Source organism: Anguilla rostrata, chromosome 7 (genome assembly GCF_018555375.3).
Source record: "Anguilla rostrata isolate EN2019 chromosome 7, ASM1855537v3, whole genome shotgun sequence".
In the NCBI taxonomy this organism is placed as follows: Eukaryota; Metazoa; Chordata; class Actinopteri; order Anguilliformes; family Anguillidae; genus Anguilla; species Anguilla rostrata.
In genome coordinates, this window is record NC_057939.1 from 9304905 (window position 1) to 9315535 (window position 10631).

General features: G+C 41.8%; 1 protein-coding gene across 4 annotated transcripts in view; it reads right to left on the reverse strand.

Moving 5' to 3' along the window:
* Positions 1-10084, reverse strand: part of atp2b1a (ATPase plasma membrane Ca2+ transporting 1a) — a 53118-nt gene extending 43034 nt beyond the window's left edge. For 3 of the 4 annotated variants that reach the window (XM_064342658.1, XM_064342655.1, XM_064342659.1), the window contains exon 1: positions 9934-10084. The gene's annotated coding sequence lies outside the window, so the exon portion shown is untranslated. Of the gene's footprint in view, positions 1-9619; positions 9870-9933 lie in introns of those variants that run through there. The other variant, XM_064342656.1, reaches the window with a different exon arrangement.
* Positions 10085-10631: the final 547 nt, after the last annotated feature.

The following is a 10631-nucleotide window of genomic DNA, read 5'->3' on the forward strand; positions in this document are numbered from 1 at the left end:
GTCCTCACCCCAGAACCACCCTTCTCCTTTCAGCTTCCTCATTTTGTTGACAACTCAACAAAATCCTCCTGATTTCAACTGAGTTCAACGCAGCCATTCTGTGCAAGGTGAACTCCATTTGGTGGAATTTCGTAGAATAAACACAACGGAATGTACCATGTTGACAATACCGTGGGGGTGCCCAGAATAGAGATGCCATTTGAAACATGAAGATATCAGGAAAAAGTGCAGTGAAGCTGCAACAAGTAACCTGCATGCTAACAGTGCGTGTGTTCACATGCACTCTCTGCTAAAAGTACAAAGCCACTGACAGACAGTTATTTGGATCCTTTTAAGGACCAAACTACTGCAAGCAGTGCACACTTCCAACTCTGTCAGAGAGCTTAGAATATGCCACCACCGTTTCCATTTTCTAAATGAAAGTAGACAGACTTGCAAATTAAATGTAGCCTAAACCTTTCGGATTTAAAAAATATAGCCTATAGGCCAATATGCTTAGGCTTGACAGGATTTCTTTGTCCCCTGCCAAAAAACATTTATTCATATGACTTCATTCAAATCATCTTAAGGGCTGTCAAAAAGTTAAGTTAGTTTACATTCTGTCTTTTCCAATTATTATTTAGTGTGTGAGCACTATTCTTTTTAAGGCATAGCAAAATAAATATGCTAAATAATTAAAGAAAATCCTGCAAGCCATAGCATTTCTATTATATAGGCTACAACCTTAACCCTACTTCAAATGACAAATATTTCTGCATTATCATTTAAATCCTAGCCACTGTGTTCACGTTCACAGAAAATAGCTCAAATTCCACAATCAGTTAGCAATGTAACATTAAAATGTGTGCATATGCAGCTAGCAACTTTGGTGGAGTTATAAGGTTGAAATTAGGATGCATAAAAATATTGGGGTCATTGGCATCGGCTGATTAAAACAAACTTACTGTTATCAGCCCGATGCCAAGATTATGCTCATAAAGAGAATTGAAACTGTAACAAATAATCAGCATGATAACAGTGATTCACGTGGAGACTCTGTTGTCAGTAAAAAGCCACTGACTGACAGATCCTGTCTAGGTCTAAACTACTGCAAGGAGTTTCTACACTGACGGAGGGGTTAGAATATGCCACCACCTTTTTTGTGATCTAAATAAAAGCAGACAGACTTGCAAATGAAATGCAAACCTTTCTGCTTTTAAAAATATAGCCCATATATTCTTAGGCTTGACAGAATTTCCTTTCCATTTAAAAAAAAAAAACAAAATCAGCATTTATTCATGAGTTACAATTATTTCCACCTGACTGGCAATAATTGAGGGGGGATAAAAAGCTCAAACGCTAGGACAGAGCAAGGTGCAGGCCTACTAAGTGTAATTAATACATAGCTGGTATTGTGTGTTGACCAGCCACAAAAAAAAAAACGACAGGTTTTCCCATTGAGCAGAGCTGGATGTAATCCATGTAAATCACTCAGTCCCCAGTACACTCTTTTAACGTCCCTGATGCGTCGACTTGTGATGTTTACACAATAATTCAAATGGCTAGCTAGATGATTAAAACCTGCTTCCCCAGTGGTTCATTCAGAAACCCCAGTAAATCTAATGAGCTGTGGCTTTCTGAGCTCCGATTAATGCCACTCAAGTTCTTAAAAATCCCTTTCATCATTTCAACTTGGAAACTGAGCTAAATATAATTACGCACAGTAGTACAGTCCATTTGCACGCGTGTAATTGACCAGAAGAGATCCATAATCCGTGCAGATTCACAGCCATAACCATATTTTCTGATAAATACGGTTATGGCTAGGAATACTCCAGGGTTTAGCCTAAACGCAAGCAGTTTTCAAACCACTGATGCACTGTGGTTGAACAATATGAACAGATTTACGCAGCAAATGAAAATTTAATTAATGATGCAAGCAAACTATTATGCACATACATTTCCTTCAATCTAAAGGACACATTTCATCCCCAAATTTGAAACCAATTCAGCAATGAGGACTTCTGTGAATTAACTAGGGTGCAACAAGCTTGCAATCCAACTCACTATTAATGAGATCAGTATTTTGGCAGCAGTTATATTGGCCTAGGTTGTGCTGGAATGGACAGCTACAGGTAGGATGAACCATTTTCCATCAAAAGGTCGCATAGTTTCATAAAGTTAAAAACATTTGGTTATTTGAGTACAGCTTATTTAAAATTCACCAGCATCTGGTAAGGTTACAGAAGCTTCCTTCTTGTGGTGCCTTTTCAAAAGGCAACAGAAAACTGCAAGCAAAATTGGCACTGTGTCCTTAAAGCCAATTCAGCTAACAGTCTAGCTAAATGTAAAGTCAGCCCTTTAAAATATCAACGTCACATCTACATGGTGCCACTGCGAATACTAATATATATACTAACTTATTTAGGCTTTAGTTATACAGGTGAGTTTCATCTACAGAAATTTCTATTTCACAGGAATCCTGACCAATACATTGTAATACATATTTTCAGATCTGAAGCAATGATCAATCAAAGCATGTCTCACCCTTTAGACTCCGCCCCATTAAACTCAGGACAAGGCTCAGGCTAAACTCCCATAATTCCCCCAAATCTCCCCATCGCCACGTCGACATGGCTCCAAATCTGAGCGTCGCCCTGCGGCTCGCCACTCCTCCTGACGTGGCTCAAAAACTCCCAGCTTCCCCCAGAGTCAGTCGCTGCATCGCAAAGAGTAAGGAAGTGGCAACATTCTCCGAGTGACAGTTTCGGGTTTGCGGAACGGGTCACGCGTCACAAGAGTGGAAAATCATTGTGATAACGTCCCCTGGGAAAGCAGCTGGCATGGCACGGTAGCGCACAGAGAGAGAGAGAGGCCATTTATATCCGTGTACATGGCCCAGCGCAAACAAAAATCAAGCAGTTTAGGACAGACAGACAGCTCTTAATATTGCTGAAGAGAAGTTGGTGATAAACAACAGACTACAGCCATCCAAATAGAACTGAAATAATGCGAGGGCTGATAAGAGGCTCCCTGCGTCGTGTTAAAATCAAAGGAAATCCTCCTAGTGGTGGCTGGCAGCTGTGACCCCGGGACGTGCCAGCTTACTCAGCGCGAGAGAAGGACAGCAATCCCAGGGATCCCTCTGCTAGAGAGCTGATGAGGGGGGGGGGGGAGGGAGGAAGTATTTTTAGGCGTCCCTGTGTGGTTGTCCATCCCCTGACTACCCCTCCCCCATTTTGGCTGACCCAAGTCGTGCCTTGTAAATGCGGTCGGTACAAAGCAGAAGCACTGTGCCCTACTCAGACCTCTTTGCTCCCCGCTATCAGCACAGATAAGAGTCTGTCCTGCTGGCCCTTCACTTAGTTGTACATCAGCATGCACACCGGTATAGTGAGCCTTCACCTTCGCCTCACCCAGCCATTTCCACTGCAAACACCGTCGGCACTGGCAAATCTGCATGGAATCATTTCATTTAAAAAATGGCTAAATGGACACACAAGCCTGGCTCATTCACTGATATTTCTAATAATAAAACTCTTCTGCTTTTTAAAAGGCTGAATTTCTGAAGCTGAAGACTAGCTATCATATCTATGTTATACTAAGGCTGCATGCATGACCACTGGGCTGTCTGTGAAATGAAATTATGAAACTGTTGCCTGTTTGAGGATTTGTGACAAATTATCAAGTTACTTTGCCAGCTGGCAAAGAGATAAGAGGCTTGTCAACAAATTTTAATACAAAAAGAAATCTTTCAGTGGAATGATCAATGCAATATAGGCTAACAAGCGCAAATCCACAATAGCTGCGAACGCAAACGCGCATGCATCCGTGTGCATGCATCCACGCACACACCCTCACACAAACACGTGACCTCTTCTTTGGCTCATGACCAACCTTTCCACAAAATCTTGTGCAAATCTGTGGATCCATTCGGGAGTTATGCGCCTTTTTGTGATAGGCCACGCCCATCGCCACGCCCCCTCTTGGTCAATCGGCCTGAAAGTTACTCAGCTCTGCCTTCGGTCATGACCAACCTCCATGCCAAATTTCAGCCTCCTGGGGCGAAAACTGTGGCCTCTACGGGGTGGGACACTTTAGTGGACCAACCGACCAACTGACCAACAGACAGAGCTATAGCGCTGCGGTCGCAGCTAAAAAAATATGGTATGTTGTGTACTGAAGTGAGTAGCATATTCCAAATGACTAATACGGACCTTCCATAGTTGCATTGTGTTTTTCAAGAGAATGCACTGCCTTTATACAGGCGCTTTGAAGATCAGGCTTTGTTTCCTCGGACACATACAGATCAGTGCATTGTGACCTTTGGTTCGCGCACCCCTGCCAACCGCAGCAGTGAAAACTGTAGCAGCTGCCAACTGGGCAACTCCCACCTCCCACCTGTCATCACATAGGGCACACAGAAATTTCAGATTCAAAGGATGACTGCTCAGCTCTTTCAACCACTAGCTTTTTTTCTTTTTTTTTCCTTTGATTACATTCATTTTGTGTCTGGGAACGACAACAAAGCGAATCTCCCAAGGTAGGCATTCCGCAAATGACACCGTATCTGGAATTTGAAATTGGCCCTTTGCAGGCCTAGCTAGCTAACCACCAACCAATCAGAGTGCTCCTGTGCGTGGAAACTGTTGCTAATTTCTTCCTTACACAGGGTATGCTTCGGGCCTAAGAGTAGCTACTTCCAGGAATTGACCTTTACTGATGTAAGTTTGCTAGCTAACTACAACTGGCTGTGGAGTTATCAGAAGTGTATTTTCTTCCTTTAGAACACAGATTCCTGAACGCCACTGCAAGCCACTGTAAACCCAGCAGGTTGTCAGAACTTTTATAAATACACTATATGGTCAAAGGTGTGTGGGCACCTGACATCCAAAATTATGGGCATCAATATAGAGTTGGTCCACCGTTTTCTGCTATAACAACCTCCACTCTTCTGGGAAGGCTTTATAGTAGACGTTGGTAGCACTGATGCAGGGATTTGCTTCCACTCAGCCAAAAGAGCTTTAGTGAGGTCAGGCACTGATTGGGCCATTAGGTCTGGCTCGCAGTTGGCTTTCCAATTGATCCCAAAGGTGTTAAGATCCTCAACAAAACCACTCCAATATTGACCTCGCTGTGTACCCGGGGCCATTGTCATGCTGAAACAGGAAAGGGCTTTCCCAAGCTGTTGGGGAAGGACAGAATAATCAAGTCAACAATAATAATAATATTTTTTTTACAAACCCAGAACATTAACTATCTTTTGAACTTGTGTTGTACAGTTCTTCATTGGGTATATTCATCCATAATTGCACTGAATCAGAAGAGACCTGCCAATCAAGCAATGCCAGTACTCCCTCACCCTCCAAACAGCTTTCCACCGGCCTACATTTAAATGGCAATAGCAAAAAATTAGAACAGAGTTACAATATATTTTTTACTGTCCACAACTTAACCATTGGTGGCTATTTGTTGCTAAATTAAGAGACTCCGCCAGCTGATCCCCCCCACACCCCCCATTTTCCCATTCATTTCCCCATGGGTAGCAATTTTACACAATGATTTGTGTAAGGTTTGGGATGCATTCAAACCCTAAGCAGTCCAGTATGTCAGTTACAGGTGGGACTGTTTACTCGAGTACAGGACAAGAACTCACCAGCAGATTCCTAAATGTTTAGAAAAAGATGTAACTGGAAAATCATAAATCTTTTTTCATATTTCAAAAATAATTGGCACACTAATGGATCAAAACATGTAGAGCCTACGCCTTGTGCTCACAACCGGTCATTACATACATTTCAATGACAAAAAGGTAATTCCACATTCCTTACAGAATTCAGGATTGCCGAGTGAACAGCTATTATTAAAATGTACTTCAATTTGGCAGTCGGTACTAGCCTATGGATGCACCACGTGGGAGGTGTCACTGGTCTATAATCATCTTTTGAACCAATAGGGAAATAATGAAGCTACTCAAATCAAGTCTGTATCATGTTCAGCTTTTAACTTCAGCTTTTAACAGTCATCACTTTTTCCACCCAGCTTCATTTGACATCACGATGGTCAAAAATATTTTGATGAGGAGGGGGAAAAAGTAAAACTGACAATATAAAAACAATTTAGGAAATTCTACATGCTTGGAAATTCAGTAGCCATTACATGGTGACTGCCATGCTCTGTGGCTTACCACTTTAATCTGAGCAAAGGTACTCTGTACTCTGTAAAACCACAAACCCTCATTTAGGTCAGGTTAAAAAAAGAAACACACACTTAAGATTTTTTTTTTTTTTTTTTTTTTTAAATAAGAATAACTAAGCCGCCCAGGTCTCTTGTGACCATAGAGCCCTTTAAGATCTGTGATACAAATTACCATTCAACTCCAGAACTTACAGTACTTGACATTACCAAATGCAATTCTGTTCAATTTTTAAAAATAATAAGCAACCTATATACCTTAAAAATATACTGATATCCACAGAGGAAGCAGACCTTACAGAAACTGGAGATATGGTTCTTTCTTATCAAGAAGAATTGCATCAATGCATCATGCCAGCGATGTGAACCCGGCCTGGGTTCCTGCTTCTGAGCGATCAGGGCAGGAGCATAATTATTTCCAGTCCAAAGGCCTCAGAACCTCATCTGACATGCAGTCAAGGGTTACTCTGCCGAATGAATGAGGTAAATCATTAACAGTTAGTCTTCAAAAAGGACCACTGATATTGAATGTGCAGCCTCCCAGAGAGCAGAGGAAATCCAGCCACCACAATAGGAAATATCCTCTTTCGACAAGCTAAAAGGACAATTCCTTAAGCAAGAAAAATGAACCATGTACTAAGGCAAATTTCTGTGTAATGTTTCTACGTACGCCTCAATTGAGGTGTTGTCAAATGCTTTTTAGAGTAAGCCTAACCGTGTAAATGTCAAAGAAAGTCTGATAGTAACTGACATTTCTCACACAGAGACTAGGCTTCTCTCAAGGTCTAAAGCCAATTTTTATAACTCGTCTATTGCACAAAATGATCCATATACTAAAGCAAATCCCTGCATCGTCTTTTGGTATAACCCTCTATAGAGGTGTTGTCAAATGCTTTTTAGAGTAAGCCTAACCATGTAATTTTCAAATAATGTCTGACAGAAACTGACATCTCTGAAACCGAGACTAGGCTTCTCTCAAGGTCTAAAGCCAATTTTAGCATTCGCCTATTGCAAATTTCACAAAAGGATTTGTTGATTGCAAGAGTATGTAAATCGACATTACATACACAGTTGGACCGCACTGCACAAAGTCAAAATACACTCACCCCGGGCTTGTAGTCAACTAGCAAGCTGAATCAAGCCGGCTCCAGTCCAAACACAACAAATATATTATTTTTTAAAAATGCGAGGAGCATTATAACCTAGGACAGGATTACATTTTAAAAATGTTTTTTGATGCACTATAATCACCGTGAAATATAATTCACAACTCCGTCAATATATAAACCAGAGGTAAGCCGATGAGTACAAAAACGTTACAGATTTGTCCCCTCACAATCATTACACCGAATTAGGATGGACCACTGGCAGCTGAAGGCATCACTTCGACAAAATAGCAGCGAGCTACTTGGATCACACAGATACAGCCATCTTAACATCAACAGTTTTGTAGGACACCGTACGATTGTTTTTCCTCTGTAGCTATATTTAATAATTACAGGGAAACAGCCATCGGACTATTTGTACTCAAGGTCATGCTGCGCGTTGCTTCTCATATTGCAAACAACGAATAGGACAAAGGCTCACAGCAGAGTAGGAAATCCAGAGACACTCCAGTAAAATATCTGATTTCACGTTTAGCTTTTCAGTTAGTTAGCACGAGGTATGGCAGAGTTAGTATATGAATTAGTAACGTTAGCTAACTGTTACATTGTGTGATGGCGTTAGCTAAGTGGTGCTGGTTAACTATCTTTTTGTCTCTAGCGTACATTTCAGGATGGTAGCAGCTCGACATTACAGCTAGCAACCCAACGAATAGCCCCTGTGGTCTGATTTACCATCTGAATTAAATTTCGGGATTGAGTTCGAGATGCATAGCTACCCATTCCAAACTTAACAAGGTAGCTTAGCTAGTATGTTAGGTAACCAGTTAGCTAGCCAAATGGGTGGGTAAGTTACCGTTAATGTCAACAAGCACTAAGTAACTCAGCCTGTAAATCGCCATCAGAACAACTAACCAGCTATCTGTTCGATGTAGTTTAACTGTACAATCGTTTAGCTGAATACAAAGTGAGTAGTTAGCCACAAGGTAAGTTTCCAGCCAACATTAGAGACCAGTGAATAAGTCCAATTAAGACTAGCTAGACGTCTAGCACTAACGTCATGCACCTTAACCAGATAACCAAAATACGCACAGCTAACCTGTCCAGACTAAAACAGAATGCGTATTCTTGCGAGCTAGCAGCGAGAAAAACAAGTGTGACAGCTAGCTAGTCAATTTAACGTCAGTGGTAGCCAAGTCGCCTAGCCAACTTACTGTTGTTAACGCCAACGACATTTGCCAACTGTGTTCAATGTCTGGTTAGCATGTAAGCGTTAACTAGCTAACGACAGTCATTTAGTAACCCCGTTACTCGCCTGTTCTGGGCGTCATAAAAACTAAACTCCCCAAAGAATTTGGCAAACAGACCAGGTTAGCTTGACACTAGTTTGGCACGATAAGTTAGCCCAGATAGCGTTAGATATATAGCTAGCTATACAGCAACAGAGACTAACTAAGGTTAGACAGGTGAGAGCTAATGTTAACGTTAAGGTACCGTTATTAACGTTAGTTGGTTAGGCAAGTTAGCTAGCTAGGTACCAAATAGTTCACCTTACAAAACACAAGTCTCGAAATCAATACACAACCTAGCTAACGTTAGTCTTAAAAATCAAACCACTAAACTAGCCAGTGCTAGCTATCGAACTTATTCTAGATAGTTAGATAGCTAGTTGCTGACTGTGCCCATTCATATGCAGCTACGCTGTAGCTAACGTTAGCCAACTACCGTAACTAGCTAGCTAATACATTCCCATACTAGCCAGTCAGCAAACCAAATGGCGTTTGATATAGATTTATATCTCCTTTTTCAAATTAGCCAGAAAGCCAACTGTCTAAGTATTTCGCTTGTTTTAATAGCTAGCTGTCAAGTTAGCAAACATTATCAACCTGGGTGGAAATTACGCTGTTCTTGTTTTCTGATTTCTTCGTTATTTATAGAAATAGCATCACCTTCTCGTTTCTTTGGTTCCTATGTGCATGTGACAGATCGAGTCGGAGCCAAAAATAAAAACGCGTCTTTTTTTCTTTCTTATTAGTTAACGTTAATATTTTAAAGTCGAAATATGATCTCTAACTGAACTGAGAAAACAGAAGCGGCGTCAAACACGTTTTCAAACCCAGCGAGGTTTGCTAACGTTAGCCACGTTAGTTTGGCTCCATATATTGAGACTTGGGAGCTGCTCCCCTCCGGTCCCCTAAAAACATATATCTCTCGGTTAGCTATGCAGGCGGCTGCTGAACTCGAGTCCCTCGAGCTGTTTTGGAACTGCTGCGCGTGCAGTCGAACCGATTTCAAAATGCAATGTGGCTAGTCCCTAACTTTCCAACGTGTCGTCCACTTACTTGCAGAGCTCTGCACACTCTTCAGCTGGCTAGCTAAAACAGTGGTATTGCTTGCAGTGAATGGCCCGGTCACTCCCGCTACATTGAACCCCCATCAAACATAAAAAGAAACACTTCCCAGTTGTTCCCTTTTCATTCCCAGGAAACGCATTCGGTTATGGCTCAAAGGTCTGCGAGTTGACTTGCGTTCGAAAGCCGCTTCGAACCCAACCAAAGTAAATGGGTGTGCAATGGGTGGGACCAGAGCCCTCTCTAGCCCGAAAATATCAGTGAAAATAAAAAAGAGAGAAAGAAAGAGGGAAAGTAACACTCACTCCGCTGTCCGACCGTAGCCTTGGTTCCCCTTCCCTCTCTCACTCTGTCTCACCAAAGACTTCAACAGCCTACCTCCCTCTTCCAATCTGCGGTGAAACCCCACCCACCACAGCACGTCGTTTACAACATGTGATTCCAGATCGGAGGAAGGGCTTGAGCGGCCATGTGGATCCCAATTGGCTCGGCCAGTACCCCAGTTGCCGGAGGAAACGCGTACGTCAGCAATCGCATAGCCGGATGGGGATTCTCTCCCTTTCTACACTCTCTGTGGCTCCCACTGATTTCTATATTAACATAATTTATATTGAAACGAGTCTGTGTGCTCGACTGTGTATGGCGCTATAGCGAAGCTTTCAAAATGCACACACTACGCTCGGTTTAGCCTGTTTTGCTATGCAAACCCCGCCCACAGTCTAACACAAGTCTTCCCCGACGGCCAATTAATCCTGACGTCATTCTTTCCATGACGTCCGGTTTTTTTCTTGATTTTTCACTTTTTTACTTCGCTCCCAGAATCACTGAATCGCACATTTTGTTACATTTAAATGATTGGTTGTTGTGACCGACGAATAGCGTTCTTTGTTTATTGATTTATTTATTTACTTACTTACTTACTTACTTACTTACTTACTTACTTACTTACTTACTTACTGAACTTTCATCGAACCTTGTGTTTGTAATGTGTATGTAAAATTGC